The sequence below is a fragment of the Natrix helvetica genome (genome assembly GCF_964273705.1).
Source record: "Natrix helvetica genome assembly, chromosome: 4".
NCBI lineage: Eukaryota > Metazoa > Chordata > Lepidosauria > Squamata > Natricidae > Natrix > Natrix helvetica.
In genome coordinates this window covers 32863513-32882634 of record NC_138550.1, presented here as the reverse complement: position 1 = coordinate 32882634, position 19122 = coordinate 32863513, and the positions used below count along the sequence as shown (strand labels likewise).

The 19122-nt window shown below is 35.7% G+C and overlaps 1 protein-coding gene across 3 annotated transcripts in view; it reads left to right on the top strand.

The window, feature by feature from the left end:
* COL8A1 (collagen type VIII alpha 1 chain) overlaps nt 1-19122 on the top strand; it is a 99089-nt gene that overhangs the window by 45633 nt on the left and 34334 nt on the right. For 2 of the 3 annotated variants that reach the window (XM_081951131.1, XM_081951129.1), the window contains exons 2-3: nt 12532-12642; nt 18318-18431. The gene's annotated coding sequence lies outside the window, so the exon portion shown is untranslated. The remainder of the gene's footprint in view (nt 1-12531; nt 12643-18317; nt 18432-19122) is intronic. The other variant, XM_081951130.1, reaches the window with a different exon arrangement.

The window sequence follows — 19122 nt, the reverse complement described above, 5'->3', positions numbered from 1 at the left end:
TATTATATTTTTATATGCCGCCTTTATTTTTTTTCTACCATGAAACCATTATACTTATCCAAATGCATGTTGAACAAATATGTCTTGTTCACAGCTACTCTTCTTTAGCTAGGGTGTTTTCAAAGATTTCCACATGCCATCAGAGAGTAAGTATTCAAATGGAAGCCAGGTGTTAAAATTGTATTGGATTTATTTTGTGGAAAGCTCTTCCAAGTGCAAAGGGAGCCAGCTAAGTAAGTCTATATTGACATGTAGGAACAAAAATGTAACTTTGGTGCGAAGGTCAGATAGGAACAAATGATATCAGAGATGTTTTGCGACTAAAATGTAATAAGTCCTCAAGGCTATGACACCATTGACTATCATTGCTGGCCCCTGATTGGTTAAGACATGAGCAGCCAGCTGGCGGGAGAATGCAGCCATTCTATTGGTTCAGCATCTGACAGCTCTAGTATAAAAAGGGCTGTCAGCTGTCAAATGTTGCTGTTTGCCGGGTTGAGGTTTGCCTTACATTTTTGCCATGTTATACTGTTAATAAAGGTTGTGTTAGTTTCAACCTGCCATGCCTCAGTTCCTGTCTGCCTCGTTCTCCCTACAGAACAAAATGAATGGCAGATTCCAAAGTCTAAAGAACAGGAAAACCAAAATGAGCCTCCGGGCCATTCATTTAATCGAACTCTTCTTTGTTTCTGGATTTTTTGAAAAGTTCCACTAGAAATAGGAACCTGGGAACATCCTGAGGAGAAGGCTGATTTCCCCGACAGCTTTGGATGGTGACCTAAAGAAAGAAGGAGGGACAAAAGAGGGACACTCTTTTTCAGTTCTAGTGCAGGATATTCAAATACCAACAGAAACAAACACTTATTACAGGGGTGTCCAAACTTGGGAACTTTAAGACTTGTGGACTTCAACTCCCAGAATTCCCCAGCCAGCATGGCTGGCTGGGGAATTCTGGGAGTTGAAGTCCACAAGTCTTAAAGTTCCCAAGTTTGGACACCCCTGACTTATTACCTCCATGGAATTCTTTATTTTCTTTTTCCTATTTGTTAAATTTAAAAGCATTTTTTAAATCATGCTTTGGGATTCTAAACATTAACTGATGTAGGATAAATACATTGGATCTGTCTTGTGGAAAGTAACATCATTTAATTTCTAAAAGAATTGTGATATTCCAGATTGTATGCTTGGGGATCCAAATGGAAAAGTATACTCATATCCTTGGTATTGTATTCTTTTGTTGATAAACAGAATGAAGATATGGATATCATTTAGATTTACAAATGTTAGCTGGGTTGGAGCCTTTCCACATCATCATTATAGTGATTTGTTGTGTTACCTTTAATTTAGGACTACAACTTATGTTTCCTTTTATTATAGATGAAAAGATAAGATGCACATTTCAGATTTGCTGAGGAAAAATATGTACCACACAAAGAATATTATATAAACAAAATCGTAGAGAAAAGACTAAATCAAGACATGTATAAATAGAAGGATATCTTCTTCTATCTACACTTTCAAATTTTGGGCATGACTTGCTATAATTGATTATAATTGGTCTTGAATGTATTTACTGTAATATCATTTATAATAATAGGAAGGAGTATTTGCCTACAATGTATGCAAACAGTTCAGGAACAAGAATTTTATTTCAGAAATATAGCTAATACGTATAAGATTCATAGTTGGCTTTTTCTAAAAATCCTTGGACAAAGTACCTCCTTTTAAGTTGCAAATGTAGGATAATTGGATCCTGAAAAGCAGGAATGGTTTTCGTGTCTATTTGCCACTTTAGAATCTTATATGCACCATTGACACTGTGAGAAATTAAAATGGCAGTTGGAAAGGGAAGATGGGGAGGCTATTTTAGATACCCAATGTTGGCAAATGCTCAGATATATATACAATAAAACATAAAACTAGTGAGAAGTCGCTTCTGTTATATGAAGCAGGAAGAACTGAATGGGGCGATAGCCAACAAAAAGAGATGTTAAACATTTTTTTTTCCTTTTCTGCTTCCAAAAGAAAGCTGGTTATTGAAAACAAAAAACCCCGGGTTGTTGTCATGCACATCTGCAAAAGTATTGTCAGTTCCAGGTTCCCAATCTGGTCTGGATCCAAGATGGATGAGATTTCTTAGCAAAAGAACTAAGCCTAGCCAAACCCACTGAGGTGACCTCACATCAATAAAGCAATCAATGGCACAGTATTAAAACTTGGGAGGAGGGGAGGGCTTCTCTAGGAAACAACTTGTAAATAATAGAAAATAGTGATAACAAATGAAGAATTTCAAAATATAGTGTGAATCATAGCTGAAGTCCGCAAGAGGTAGTCTACAGCTTTTTAAATAGTTTTCTTCCAAATGCATGGAGTGCAATGTGGAGATGTGTTATTCTTGTATTTTGATTACTTATTGCAATTTTATTATAAAGGGCAAAATCTCAAAGGACATTGAAGTGCAAAGGTTTTAGTCATTGAGATAAGGAATGTAAATCATTTTTCATACACTATTCATGGAGTGAAATGATATTTGATTTCCAACAACTGCACTAAGAGAAAAGACTGTCTAATACAGGGCTGTTAAACTCCCAGCCTGTGGCCCAGATGCGTCATGCGCTGGCTCCACCCATGCCTGGTTTAGTGAAAGGGGGAAGTCCCAATATGTCATGTGACACCACCATGATGGTGTAAGTTTGACACTTCTGTTCTAAAATATTTCTTTATGGCTATAGAGCAGTGTTTTCAGGCTCAGCAACTTGAAGTTGTGTGGACTTCGTGCTGGATGGGAAATTCTGGGACTGAAGTCCACACATCTTAGAGTTTCTGAGATTGAGACATTGCTTTATACTATGATTTTGTTGGTCTTTAACATGAAATCTAAGGCACACTATACACTGTATATGTCTAATGTACAATTCAGATGCTTCTATATTTTTGAGCTAGAGCTCTATAGGGTTTAGGAGATCAGAGTGATCCTTTTATAAAGAGCAAGAACAACAAAAGTAGAGCAATCGCTACCCTTACTGACACTGTTGTCCTAGCACTATACAACCTAAGAATAGAGGCACAATTAAACCAAGGAGATATATGCTAAGAACTAAGAGAAATATAAAAATGAAAAATATAATTACAATTTTAAAATTGCAGTTGAAATAGCATTTTTCAACTGTATTTTTAATTGCAGTGTTCAGTTTGTACTCATGTTGTAAACTTATACAATAAGAAGATGGCATGTAAACCATGAAGTTGGGTCTAATTAGCCAATGCAGTTGCTACCCAGGCATTGCTTGAATCCTTTAAAACAGAAATTGAATCATAACCATTCTTGGTAACTGACTAACTTGGTTCAACTGTGATTATTGTTAGGGTGATTTTTTTTTAAATAGTCAAACAAGAAATTTTGAAATTTTATTAAATGGTTTAGGACTGGGGAATAAAAAAAATTCTTTGAAAAAATGTTGCAGCAAACTATGTCCTTATCACAAAGGATACATATGAATGAAATCCCAAGAAGTTGAGTTCAACTCAATGGATACTTTACTTTTATATTTACATTTTAACAGTGGCATTAGATATGCCATTATAACAGGTGTCAGGGAATCCATGACACTTCTAGGTGACATTTGCAAAAGCCATAAATATTTTTTTTAATTTAAAAAAATGATTATTTTTTTTAATTCAGTATTTTCAGTATTTAGTATTTCAGATTTCAACTCATAAAACCTTGGAGTAAAGGTGCTGACATTTCATGTAAAATCATGTGATAAAACCCAGCTGCTTTCTAAGATAGCTGGTCTAACTTGGAAAAAAAGGCCATTCCAAGCCACTACAGTTAAAATAGTGTTATCTGCAAGACAAATGTGATGTGTCACATTAAATGTCATGAATACTTCTAAGAATCCAAGAGTTCATAGAGATAATGGGAACACTTTGGTCAGGATCCCTAAATATGGTATCTGTTCTTTCTCTGAACTGCAATTGTTAGAATTCTCTGAGGAAAAGGAAAAGAATTCGCTATAAAACCACTACATCTCTATCGTGATTAAGTCATTAAATAATGGTTAACCATGTAGTTTAGTTCCACATGATTTTAACTGACATAATTGCTTTATTAAGTATTTTTCCAAATGCCCCATATCTAGCCAACAAACATTTAAGTCATTTGAGTAGTCTGTTCAATCCTTTCCTGACTTACTCATAATGAAATTCTTGAAAGTTTAATCAGTGGTTTTAATGGAAAATAGATAGGCCAGTGTATATTCATATTTCACAGGTCAATTTATTTTTATTTCTTTTTCTCCTCTCCAAGGTTTGTATTAAGATTACATAGAACAAATGGCCTATTTTCCCTCATTATTGACTCCTAGCATTCAAGAATGTAGATTGACAAATATACAGTTGTAGAAAAACAACATTAAGCGAAGTGTGTTAGACCCACAGAAAATTGTAACTAAAATATAATGTTATTTGTTGTATATTTTTATTGCATGCATGCTAAAGTATTTTGTTTATATGAATATAAATTAGAATTGCTGATTGAAAATGCAAAAAGTAATAAAAAGATTTAACATTTGTGTGTGTGTGTGTGTGTGTATACAATTTCGTTGTATTTAAGTACAATGACAATAAAGATTATACTTTTATATACATACAAAGATTTAAATGTGATAGATAGATTGATGATAGATAGATAGATAGATAGATAGATAGATAGATAGATGACAGATAGATAGATAGATAGATGATAGATAGATAGATAGATAGATAGATAGATGACAGATAGATAGATAGATAGATAGATGATAGATAGATAGATAGATAGATAGATAGATAGATAGATAGATAGATAGATAGATAGATAGATAGATAGATAGATAGATGATAGATCTGTAGTGGTGTTTACATTTTATATTTCATATATATTACAAATTTCAAATAATAAGTAAAAATAATTTACTGGAACTTGATGGATTCAGAAACCAGTCATAGCAGAGTATCCAAAATGTCTCTCTTCCTTCGCAGAGTTTATTGCTTTTTATCCAGTTATAACAAGCAGCAAAGAGTATATAGCAACAGCATCGTTATTGGTGTATTCTCCTTGTCAATCTTTAAGAACATCCCAGCCAGGGTAGAGTCTCGCATATCTTGGTGGTGCCTGGTGATGCTAATTAGGCGAGCTCATAGACATTTGAGGTAAACAGATACTGAGGCGTGGCAGTTTGCTGCACATGGCCTCTACGTAACCTTTATATGACCTCTATCTACAGGAACGCAAGTAAATGTGCATTTGAAAAATTATTAGTTTGGCCTGAAAATTTCCCACTGCCATTGGTAAACTTTGTAGTTATTAATAGTAACTGATCATAAACTTCTTTATATAATTGTTATCAAATTATGTCTGTGCAGAACTTCATATATTTATGTTGAAATTATAAATTCATACTCATTTATATCCTGCCTTTATTTTTTAAAAATAACTCAGTGGCAAATTATCTTTAGACTCCTTCTTCCTATTTTCCCCACAACCATTGAGGTGGATTGGGCTGACGGGAAAATAACTGGCCTAAAGTCTTCCAGTTGGCTCTCATGCCTAATGCGGGGCTAGAACCCACAGTCTCCTTTTTTCTAGTCTGGTATCTTAACAACTAGGTCAAACCATCTGTTATACAGTATATCTAAATAGAATAGAGACAGAGACAGACGCATAGTCTGTTACTGATCATCGCCCTAACATTCTCCAAATGTTCGTTCTTTCTAATTCCAAATTAAATCTTTTCCAAATATTTTGGTGTGAGGAAGCTTTTGATGAGTGTATCCACCCCTTTCATCTGGATTTTAACTTTTTCATCACCTGCTAGTTTCAGTTCTCATTTCCAAGCATCACGAGACTTTTCCCTTCTAACTTTCAATTATTTATGCCTTCCCAATTGGTTATCTTTGCTGTTAATCCACATTGGGATGTTGTAGGGAATAAAATGGCAACTTGTTTACTTCTTCAGTGCTGTTCACTGTCTCCCAGATGTTTCCTATGTTATGTCTTATCCATGCATGTTTAAAAGAGCCAGCCACTCAATAGTCACCTTAGTAGTATTCAGGATTTATGCCTGAACAAAAGCCCATGCAAAGAGAAACAGATCTACACATATGAATATCATGTCCAACCTTCCTATCCTGAACAGCCCCAAAAGATGGATGCTGAACCTCTGCTGGAACGCATATGATGAAAGAGAACCCATCTTCTCCCTGAATAATTGATGCCACTGTCATACTGATCCCTCTATTATGAAGGGGCTTCCCCCCCCCCAACATTCTCAATGTATAGGTAGTCCTCAACGTATGGCCACAATTAGAACCAAAATTTCTATTGCTAAGCCAGGCAGTTAAGTGAGTTACACACAATTTTATGTCCATGTTTGCCACCATTGTTAAATGAATCACTGCAGTTGTTAAATGAATCATATTGTTATTAAACAAATCCAGGGTCGTCCCCCCCCCCCATTGACTTTGCTTGTCAGAAGCCAGTTGGGAAGGTCACAAATGGGGATCGCATGACCATGGGTGCTGCAACGATCATAAATATACATTGTTTGACCCTGGGGATGCTGCAATGGTAGTAAAGGCAAGAATCAGCCATAAGTCATTTTTTCAGTGCCTTGTAACTTCAAACCGGTTGCTAAATGGATGGTCGTAAGTTGTGAACTATCTGTAGCCATCCTGCAATTTAAATCCATTATTTTGTATCCGTGAACTAGGTGGTTACAGAGAGCAGTTTTTAATGTGCTATGACATTCTTTATGATAACATATCCCCACAAACTTTTCTTCTTAAGAATAAATCCTCAGCTATTCAGATATTTCTTTCTATGACTTTTAATTCCATGGTCATCCTCATTGGTCTTCACTGAACCTGCATCTTAAAGTATGGTGCTTGCAACTGAACATAACTCTCAAGGTGGTCTGACCGATACAGAATAAAAATGAATGATTTTGAAATGATACTTCTAATGGTGCAGCCTAAAATGTTGTTTGTCTTTTCTCTAGTCACCTTATACAGATCATCCATTTTCAGTTTCTTCCAAAATCTTTTTCATAACAAAAGATTGAAAAATCATTATCAAGAAAGGTATTTCTCCCTACTATACCTATGCAGTTGGTTTTTTTTTTTTTTTGCTTCTTTCCTATGTAAAGAACTTCACATTTGTTTTTGTGTACCCTATGATAGCTTCTGCTACTCTGTCCACTTTTTTTCTTCATTAAACTTGTTTGTAAATGTACTTTGGGTGTTTCCATTTGCTTCTTATGCCCATTCCCATGCTTCCCATTGACTTGAAATGAATCCTATCTATCACTGTCAAAAAGTTTAATAAAATATTTCATTATAATACCCTAACCCTGTATTAAATATCTTTCTCCTCTTCCTCTTCCTAATATTCTTTCTACTATTTTCCCCATTGATTAACATCAAGTTTTCCTTCATGCAGTTCAAGATTATTATTTTTTTGAAGGACTATATTGGGATAATCTTGTTGTCCAACAGTAATAATCTGGTGATTATTATTCCTTGTTCCTACTACTTTTATCATGAAGTTACCCAATTTGTCTCTATGACCTTCTGAAACCAAATCAAAATGATGGTTTTCCTTGCCAAAACAATTTGCCAGATAACTATGACTAGATTTGCCAAACTAAACTGCAACAAAATTTCCTACTGTCATTTTATGTAGATTTTCTTTTTACTCTGTTTGGTAGATTTTCACTTAAAAACCATGACAACTTGGGTTGTATGGGATTCTATTTTACATTTACTTTTTTTCTAAAACATAACTGTTTTGGTTTTAGCTAACTAGTATAATGCAGAACTCAGATTTATGTAAAAATTCATATGTTGATATTTTTATTCAACATATTCATGAGCCATGGTGGTGCAGTGGTTAGAATGCAGTTCTGCAGGCTACTTCTGCTGACTGCTGGCTACCTGCAATTTGGAAGTTCAAATTTCACCAGGCTCAAGGTCAACTCAGCCTTCCATCTTTCCAAGGTGAGTAAAATGAGGATCCAGATTGTTGGGGACAATATGCGGCTTAAACGGCTTAGAGAGGGCTGTAAAGCACGTAAAGTGATATATAAGTCTAAGTGCTAGTGCTTTTAAAGTGTTTCCTGCAATATACAGTAATATACTTCAAAACAATGGAGAAAATTACCTTTAGTTGGTCTATATTTTTATGACTAATTAAATCAAACATAGACTTTCCTGCAGACTATCCTCTGAAGTGGGACATATATAAAGATAGATACAAGATCTTTTTTCAATAATTGTTATATAACTAATGTATTAAAAGCTTCATTTTTACTATGGTATTTTCTGTATCATTCATAATACATTATCTAAAACATTCAAATTTTGTGTTCTAATGTTACAAACATCTAACTTTATTCAATTTATTTTTTTAGCAAGCACACTTAGAATTAACCAGTCCAGGGACCATTGCTGTTGGCTATTGTTTAACTCCTTTCCCCAACCCCAGAAAACAGAAATATTTGTGTTTAAATAAAGTACCATAGCTACTATAACAGATTTGCTGATATGTAAAGACCATTACAAGCTCCAGAGGTATTTCTAGGAAACAAACATCATCTAATACTGACAAAAATCCAAAGGTTGAACACAGAAATCATAATCAGTCATGATGATATGATAAGGGAAAAATGATTTTATGAAAATGTCTATCTGAAGTAAATTGCATTCAAAATTTGTGTAGCACAGCCAGTTTCTGTATGTTCATAGCTCCAAATATCCTTTTTATTGGTTTGGTTATGCTTCTCTTGGGGTTTATTCAAAGGCACAAAGCTATAGCAAACAATTGTCCATTTTTATTTGAGAATAAACTGAAAAATTTACATAGTAATAATTAAACTCTGGGACAGGAGAAGACCAATATCTATCTACTTATTTACCTCATCTTTAGTAGCTAGTCCCTACATATAAGATGAATGCAAGGACTGTCAAAATACAGAGACCATTTGCTAGGAATAGCTGTGAAATGCCATATAAAATACAAAGTGAAGATGTGGACCAGCTCTTTTATTTTTTCAGTAAGCAACTTGTGTTAAATTTGTGATGGCTCTAAAATTGCTTTGCATGGTGTATCTAGGTTCCAGTTTGCCAAATGTCCATCTAGACTAGGGTGGAGAACAACTGCCCTTGTGATTTAGTGGCTAACTTACTTGATTAGGGCAAGTTTCAAGTTTCCACTTCGGAGCTATTGCTTAATGCATCCTGTTTCATTCTGGATCTGAAACTGTCTTTGAGGGGACACAGTCCAAAATAATTTATTAGGCATGGGCACCATTTCCAATCCATAGCATTCGGAATGTATTAAAACTATCTTGGTAGAGAGGCATAGGCATCTGTAGGAGGAATAAAGGTGGTAAAGGGGAAAAATAATATAATAATACAAACTCAATCTCTTATAGGCTTGTGTGTGACATTGTGATACAAGTAGAAAAGAATGATCTTGCATCATAATGTTATAATGCAGCTTTTGGCATCACCATGGGTAGGGACAGATAGCTAAACAGATAGGTTGATAGGTAAATAAATGTCAGGCTCAAAGCACCAAGAATGACACAATGAGTTTTCAAGTAGTTTTCTTTATTTCTGTTTACCTATAGACAGGAATCTTGCCAGACTAAAGCACACACTGCAGAATTATCAGATAAATCCCATGAAAGGTTTAAGGGAAAATCCTTTCTGACCCTCTTTCTGCAAACCAAGGACTAAAAGCTTATTTGTTTCTTAGCTCTTTGGAAAAGAACCCCTCCCTCCTCCAACTAGATTCCACCACAATGAATGTTTGAACCTAATTATTCCTTAGTGTTCAATGTACCATACTAATTAAGAACACAATAATGTGAAATCAGACTGGGTTCCAAAAATGGGCAAGTATTCAGAAATGTTAATAAGATACTGCTCTGATTCCTTTATCCAAATCCACACAAAGCACAGTAGATTGAAAATCTTTGTGTGGCAATTAGTTGTTCATGGCTTTCAAAGTAAAAATCGTTGGTAACAAAATCCTGGTAAAAATTGTATGCAACTTAATGCATTCACTCCCATTAATGTATGAATAGCTATCTAAAGGCTGCAATATCAGTTCAGTTGCCAAAGTGTAATAAGAACTTGTGCTTCCCTGCTTTTCTAACTGCCATAATTCTTGGCTCCTTAATCATTTATATTACTAATATGCAGGATGGAAATGGTCTTAGAACAAAGGTGGGATTCATTCAGTGGTGGTATTCGGCAGGTTCTGACCAGTTCTGGAGAACTGGTAGCGGAAATTTTGAGTAGTTCAGAGAACCAGTAAATACCATTTCTGACTGGCCCCGTCCCCATCTATTCTCTGCCTCCAGAGTCCCAGATGATCAGGAGGGAATAGGGATTTTGCAGTAACCTTCCCCTGGAATGGGCTGGGAATGGAGATTTTACAGTATCCTTCTCTTACCATGCCCACCAACCCATGCCTACCAACCCACACCATGCCCACCAAGCCATGTCCACAGAACCGGTAGTAAAAAAAATTGAATCCCACCATTGGATTCATTCTAAGGGCACTGTAGGTCAGTGATTTAAAGTTCAACTATTTTAGTTTCTTATTCCTTGCCTGTAGCCAACTTTGCAGATTCATTTTGATTATATTCATCTCTCACTACAATTCTTTGAATCAAAGCATCTAGTTGGTTTATCTTTATCCAAATATTGCAATTAAGAGGAGGGCTTATATGCATTCAACATCAGGAACTCCCCGCAATTCGTCATCTGAAGAATGGAATATTTTCTGTAACTTTTGATGCTCTAAGACTGAAAGAAATTGTGCAGCTATTTTCTCTCTTCATAGCAGGTTTTTTTTTCTTTTTTCTTTTGTTTTGCTTTGTTTTAGTGATAAGAGAAAAGTGACATGCAAAATAGAAGCCAAAAAAATGCCATCACTGTAATAATTTCAAAATTGAATTGAATTCACTATGCCATTTTATGAATGAGATGGAATCATTAAAGAATGAAATCATGATTTGAATCGTTCCAAATGTGATTTCTGTTTTCCCACTTACTTGGTCTGTACAAATGCCATTATAAAGTTTTTTTTGAAATTCATGATATTAGAACATGTGTATTCAGGTATTCTTACATTCTGAAAATAAAGTTATCAAACTTTACTTTCCAATTTTCTTTATTCTGAAAATTAAGAAGAGTTATCAAATGTGATGTTATATATGACATTAATATTAATAAATATGTCTTTCAGAGATAATAAATCCACATCAAATGGATAGGATGTCAAGATAGGATGTCTGGGTTCATACAACAATAGAATACCTTAAGCCAGGGGAAAGGCAAATTAAAGGGTGTACTATAGTGTGTAATATTGTGCATATTCCTAAAAGCTATGTTTTTTAATTTGTAAAATATGATTTAGCAAGCCAGCATCTTGGATTAAAATCTGAAGAAATAAAATATGGCTCCTCCTCTTTTGCCAGGTTTCAGAATAAACAAAGACTGTTATGGCTATTTCAGAGGATCAGTGTATTTTGGGTGTAGCTAATGAGAATGCTTTTCAGCAAACTTGGCTGCTGCTCTTATATTTAAACATTTAACTATGCAATTTGTTTTTATAATAACAGATTTTTAACTTTTAGATCATTTAAAACTGAATGAAAAATAAAGGAATAAATTGGTGTATGTCTCTCTCTGTGTGTGCGTGTATAAGAACGGTGCATGGCAGAACAGATATATACTGTATTTTTCGGAGTATAAGGCACACCGGAGTATAAGACGCACCAAGATTTTGAAGAGGCAAATTTTTAAAAAAAGGATTTGCACTCTATAGACCTCCCAAAAATGGCCCATTTTTCACCAAAATGGGTCCATTTTTTGTCAAAAAAAGGGGCATGCATAGCCTTTAGGAGGCCTATAGAGTGCTCCTGGGGGCTGAAGGGGAAACAAGCAAAAAATTCCTGGTTTTCGCTCATTTTTGCACTTTCCAGCCCCCAGGAGCACTCTGCAAGCCTCCTAAATGCTATGCACAGTCATTTTTGCAAAGGGGGCAGGGTTTCGGGAGGCAAAAATGCTGTATTCAGTGTATAAGATGCACCCAGATTTTCACACTCTTTTTTGATACTCTGAAAAATACGGTATATTTCTCAAACACTGCCTGGGTAAGCCCCCCACAGTTTTCTTGACAAGCTTTCTCAAAAGTGGTTTGCCATTGCCTTTTTTCGAGGCCTGAGAGAGAATGATTGACTCAAGGTCATCCAGTTGGCTTTGTGCCTAAGAGAGGACTAGAACTCACAGTGTCCCATGTTTTAGTCTAATGCCTACACCAAAGTGTCTCTCAAACAAAATACATGCATACATATACACATATAGTACAAAATAACAATGGAAACTAACATTCTGTAAATTCATGATTTAAGATAGTACTATACAAATAATAAACAAGTAGTACAACAAAACTCTCTCCTTCTTTTTCTCTTTCAGGTTGTCCATGCTATGTAATGTAAATCTCCTCAAGTCAAGCTCCATTGCATGTGATTACATTGATCCATCCATATTGTTTTCTAGCAGAGTGCCAGTGGGAAAGGTAAGCAGGTAAAAATGCAATGTGCATGTACTGTAATCAATCCTGTCTAGTACTTGAAGATTAACCATGATTGGCTAAGTGCTGTCTTTACAAATAGTTTATACCATGAGAACAAATGCAATTGAAATATGGAAATATGGAACAAACAAATGTTGACTACTACTACGCAACTACCGTGCTTCCCCCAAAATAAGACTCTGTCTTATTTTATTTTAAGCTTATTTTTGGGGTGTCCTATTTTTTCCTCCATGTACAGGAGGCTCACTTTTTCTGCTTGCTCAATATGGGGAGACCACACAGTGCACCACTGCCACCACCATGAGGCAGGGAGTGGAGCTGCCCCACACACCCTGCACCAGCTTACAGACAGGCCATCCACTGGCCAACACTTGCTTTGCCTCATGGCCACAGACTTATATTAACCACACACATTAAAACATGCTACGACTTATTTTCAGGATAAGTTTTATGTTCGGGGAAACAGGGTATTAGTTTTTGGAATGGACAATTCTAGCAATTATTTGCTACAATTCTCTAGATTTGAATCTTTCAATGCAGCCATTCACAGTCATGTTTTCTCCTAATATCATAATATTTTGTAGTGTGATGTATGTTTACATTATGAATGCTGAATAAATACTATGCAAAAATAAGGTGTGAAAGCTTGAGGCTAAGATTATTTCTTGCAAATGCAAACATTTTGACTGCATATGGCAGGAAATGGTTCCACATTAAAGCAATGGGTGAAATGATATTTAGTAAGCACAATTAGCAACTGGTGAGTAGGAATGGACTTTATGAACTGAATTAAAAGATTATTGAAATTAATTAAAAGAACGGTTGCAGAAAACCATCAGTTTGAAACATTAAGAATTGGTATTACTTACAGAATATTGGATGCAATTAATTTCTGGGTTCAATTTGGGATGCTGATTATCTCCTTTAAAGCTCTAAATGACATTGGGCCAGGTTATTTTAGGGACTGCTGCTCCCTGAGGGTATCTACCAATACTACCAAGTGAGAGAGGATGTTTGTGCTCCATAGTCCTTCCATTAAATGTTGCCATTTGGTACGACATTGAAGACAACCTTTTCTATGGATGCACCAGCTCTTTGGAACAACCTGTACTCTGAGATTCAGAGAACCCGTACCCAGTGGCAGATTAAGGCTCACTGGTGCCCTAAGCATTGACAAATCTTGGTTCCCTTCCTCCTTTGTACATACTGTACAAATCTTCATTGGGTTTTTTTCTATCTCAACTACATAAGGCCTGGTGCCCTCAGCACGTGCTTAGTCTGCTTAATGGTTAATGCACCACATTCCCCACCCTATTGGTTTGCAGAAGGCTATGAAAACTAAGCTCTTCAAGCCTGGCATTGGACTGTGGAAGTAAAAAACGTACATGTAGAGTCAGTGATATGTTGTGGTACTCTGATGAGGTAAACAATAATGTTATGGGGGTTGGGAGTTATATTTAATTAGGATGGTTGTTGTAAATCACCCAGTATGGACTAGAAGACCTCTAAGGTGCCTTTCAATTCTGTTATTCTGTTCTGTTCTGTTATATTTAAGAAATAAGTTTAATAAATCAATAAACTGAAATAAACACACTTTCAAAACTTAAATAAAATTTAAAAAGAAAGAGCAAAAAAAAAGGCAGGATGCCCCAGTAGCATGAGCTACCTAACATTGCAGGATTTTTTCCTTCACCAGAAAAATTCTAAATGTTTAAATCATTGCATTGATCCAAATAAGTGTGCAAAACATGGGTACTATTGTTATAAGCTCCAAATATTTGCTGATTTTAAGCAGTGAGTTAAACAAGGTATGCAAAATTTTGCAGTATAGTTCAGTTTTTATACAATTATCCATGAAAATTGGGATTGTCCTGCTAACTCTTTATAGCTGAATTATTTCCAAAATTGTCAGTCAAAGTTTCCATCCCAAGCAAACATTGCTTTCTCTCTGAACGGTTCAATTTAGACAAGGACCTATTGTATTTTGTTGTATTAAACACAACTGTTTTAATGATTAAATGCGTCACTTTTAGAAATTGCTAGCATTTTTTATTTGCCAGATTATTTTATTAATTGTGAATACGACCCAATAGAGTTTAAACAGTTTACTAAGCTGCTACGAATGTCATTTTATCTACAAGCTGCATAATTGCAGACAGTCCATCTGTTATTTGTGTTAATTTATTATAGACTAACTGATGAACATAGTGTTCTCAGACAGCAATCCTAAAGTTGCTAGTAATGTCTCACTACATGTGGTGGGACGTAGTTTTGAGTACTGGCCTGCAGAAAATTCAATTCGTACTTGCAGAAATCACTGTGTGCTCATGCTCCTGAATCTGAGAAATAAAATGAAGAAAGAGCTGATACTAGGAAGGAAGATAACCTCTGTGATTGAAGAAACAATTCTGTTGTTATATAATAAATCTTTGCAGACTATTTAAATGAACTGATAGTTTGTTGGCAATTTACTTAAGAGCTGTAATCATGATTTCATGACAATAAGGAAAGCAGGGAGAAGGTATAATGTTTTTCTAGAAACAGAATATTATATGGAAGAAGAAGTAACAATTGTCCTTAATCTAGCTTCTTGGAGGTGAGGTGAATGACTGCTCAGATTTTGAATAAGCTAGTGCGGAGCCAAAAGTAAACAAACAAGCCTCCGCTCTAAGATGATTCAGAAATGATGCAAACTTCCTTGTGGAATTAGTGGACCATGCTGAACTGGTTGCAAAGTATTTCTACTTAGATCCAATTGAAGTCAAAGTAAAAATTTAAACAAGACATACTACTTTCGGTGGGAATAATAGTTACCAAGTTAGTTAACCTAATAAATTGGTTTTTAAAAAAGTAATGATGATGCTAGGACAGCGATGGCGAACCTTTTTTGGCTCATGTGCCATAAGGTGGGAGCGCAGGGGGGTCGTGTGAGGGTGTGCTACACCCATACTGCAATGTGTGACCCCCTCCAGTGTGCATGCACACATGAGAGGTGCTTCCCCCCATTTTCTGCATGCTTTTTTCACCCTCCCCAGGCTTCAGAGGCTTTATAGGACCCTGGGGAGGGTGAAAAAAGCCCCCCCAGGCCCTCTGGAGGCTTCGGGGACCTTCAGGAGGCTTCCCTGAAGCCTCCGGAAGGCAAAAAATGACCCTATGTTTTTAGTCTCCTGAAAAGCCTCCTGAAGGTCCCTGAAGCCTCCGGAGGGCTTAAACCGACTCTAGGAGCAAACCATAAGTCTGTTCCCAAATGTTTGCCCATAGGGCCGGTTTTTTTGTGCTCCAGAGGCTTCAGGGAAGCTCCGGAAGCCTCTGGAGAGCCTCTGGGGGGGGGACAGGGAGGCTCTTTCGCCCTTCCCAGGCTCCTATAAAGCCTCTGGAGCCCGGGGAGGGCAAAAATGGCTTTTAAAAAGGCTGAACTCAACTGGCCAACGCATACATACACGCTGGCCAGTGACAGGGCAATGCCTCGCGTGCCCTGACAAATGGCTCCCATTGCCACCTGTGGCACGCCTGCCATAGGTTCGCCATCCCGGTGCTAGGAGATGCAACAATCTCCTTGTATTTGTTGCCGCATGATATTCTTTGATCTTTAAAAACCATCATTTGTTTGATGTAGTTGATGTATTTAATACTGCAAGTAAGAGGCCAAATCTCACTGGGATTCAGTTCTGAGGAGAAATGTTTAAAATCTGTTTATATTATTTGTACATAATACAATTGTGAATGAAGACTGGCTTAACTGGCTGTCTCATCAGCTGCAAAGTACACAGTGACATTAAATCATTACATTGGAGGTTTTTTTAAAAAAACTAACAGACTCAAAGAAATGTAGCATTTGTATCTCTGGCTGGATCTGCATAGTGTGATGAACTATTGTGTAATATGTTTGGGTTTGTCTTTGGATTTGTATGTGTTTTATAAATCACAGTTTACAACTTAACAAAGTTGAACTAAAGAAGTTTAGTAAAGAATTAACAAAATAAATGTTTTGTTCTATGACTGACTAAAACTTTTATATCAGTTAAAGTATGTGAAATAGTAGGATTCTAATTAAATAATCCTCCTGGGTACCCTTCTTATTAGTCTGACGTTCATTTTCTGAACTTAGTATAAATAAGGTCTTCCATCGGACAGAATACACAATTGCAGATATTTTTCTGGATTAAGAAAACCTCACATATGCATAGTAATGGCCAGTGGATCAGAGTAATATTTCATTATTATACGCAATAAAACAGCACAATTTTTCTAGTATACTTGTCCCTTTTACTTGTCCCTTTACAATACTCCACAACTTTGTATAAGCTACAGAACATAACAAGAAATATACTAACTCTGAGGAGATAGAGTACCATGTTTTCTTAGGATTATGTGGTACAATTCTTGACGTGCTCTAGGAAACATCTGGTTCTTATAACAGGCTCTGAAACATGGAGGCCTTTTCAATGACTCCATATGCTTCTAAGATGTCTCTGCATTCCTTCTTGGAAGGATCCCTATCATCAAGATGTCCATGATAAATGCAAGAGGAAATATGGCCACTCAAGACAATCATCATCTAATATGACTGAATATTGGGCTTCCTTTCTGTAAGATATGAAGTGGTTATAACAAGTTTTTTTAAAATACATTTAAGTAATTATTTTAGGTCAGTTTTACTTTTTAGATAGTACTTAAGACTCCTGCCCTTTATACATAAGTGTATTAGTGTAATTACATTCAATATGATTTGTTTCTTCATAAGTTTCAGTTAACTAATATTGAAGATAATTTACACATAGCCATTTTTACAACAGTTTTTACATGCAAACTTAATATAGTTCCTTCTGTAAATCTCTGTGTCTACTGCTTTTCTGTGTCTACTGCTTTTCTTTTGCAGAAAGCAAAAGAAAGATAATTGCTTAAGTTCGAAATCTGATGAGTTTTTTCCTGCAAAATAATGCCATTATGGACATCAACAGAAGTCTAAGATTAGAAATGCATAGAATCTGCAGGCATCAATCAATCTATCTTCTTTCGACAATTTGAATAAAATAGGGTATATTAAAAAGTGAATATTTATAAAAGACTACATTATTGAGAGCATTATAAAAGTGTATTATATAAGTTGATAACAACAGGGTATGCTGGGCATACATAAAAACTATATCTTTAGGAAACGTGTCATTTAACGATCTATTTTTTAATCTTAAAAATCCAAAAAATGGTGTATTCTTTAACATCCTTCAGCATACACAATGAGGGGGCTCTAAGAGGCAAGATACCAATTGCAGGAGTGCAAATGAAGACCTGTCCTTTTGTACATGCTTTTGATATCAATATTTGTGAACACTTTATTGTGAACACAAAGGCTAATCATGGTTGCTAATGCTGGTGACAATTTAAGGGCAAAGATGTGCTATCCCAATGTTGACCTTTCAGAACACATTTTAAGTACAAAATCTCTATATCGGTTTCTTGAGCTGTGGAAGGCTTTTTTTAAAAAAAAGATTTACCACAAAATGTTGATTTTAATATGTTGTGATCTGGTCTCTATATTTCTTAATAGTTGTGATAATGTTTCCACTTTATCTTGATAATTTTATCAGTTTCTGGGTTGGACATTCTAATGTTTTTAAATTGACCATAATTTTGATTTCTAACTTTCAATTTCTTTTTTTTAAAGGTAGTGGTGATTAAAAAAAAAAAACCTTTCCTTGCTTATCAGAATCTAACAAAAGAAGGTAGACCTCTGAAAATCCTACTGCACTGATCCATATCATTTCACCAAAGTTCTAAAGTAAGTATATGCAAACTTTAAAATATAAAGTGTAAATATAATTGGAAACTTATGAACAAATATAAGATGATTTCCATAACTTTCAAATGCTGATATTTGACCTGGTGGCAGAACCTGTCAACAAATATAAAGAAAATTTAATGAAATAGTTCATTGCTCCAAAGGCTTTTAGAGTCTTCATTACATCTTCAAAATATAAAACATGAAAATAATTCTGCTGTGTTTAGATCTCATCAGAAACATATCTTTGATATGTGTGTGTGTGTGTGTGTGTGTGTGTGTGTGTGCGCATGTGCGTGCGCACCTACTACCATGGAGAAGTGAGAATTAATATCATTATGATAAACAGCTTCAAAGAGCTGAGAAGGAATGGAAAGTTTCCCTTCCACCTTCGATTGAGGTGCGGACCGTCGCCCCTCCTTGTTAGCATATCTCCAGATAAGAAATAAAAACCCGATAACATGTTCTAATGAAAACAAAACTTTAATAGGAAAATGAAAATAAACAAATCTATCTAATTATTACATTTTGGCAAGAGCAATTGTCGCCCACCTTCTTGGCAGACGAACAGAAGATCAGAAGTCTCTGGAATGTGTGTGAGCAGGCGCAGTACATCACTTGCTGATAAGGCCAGTGACCTGCGCAATAACTCTTCAGCTCGGCTAGCAAACAATTAATGCATTGACAGTAG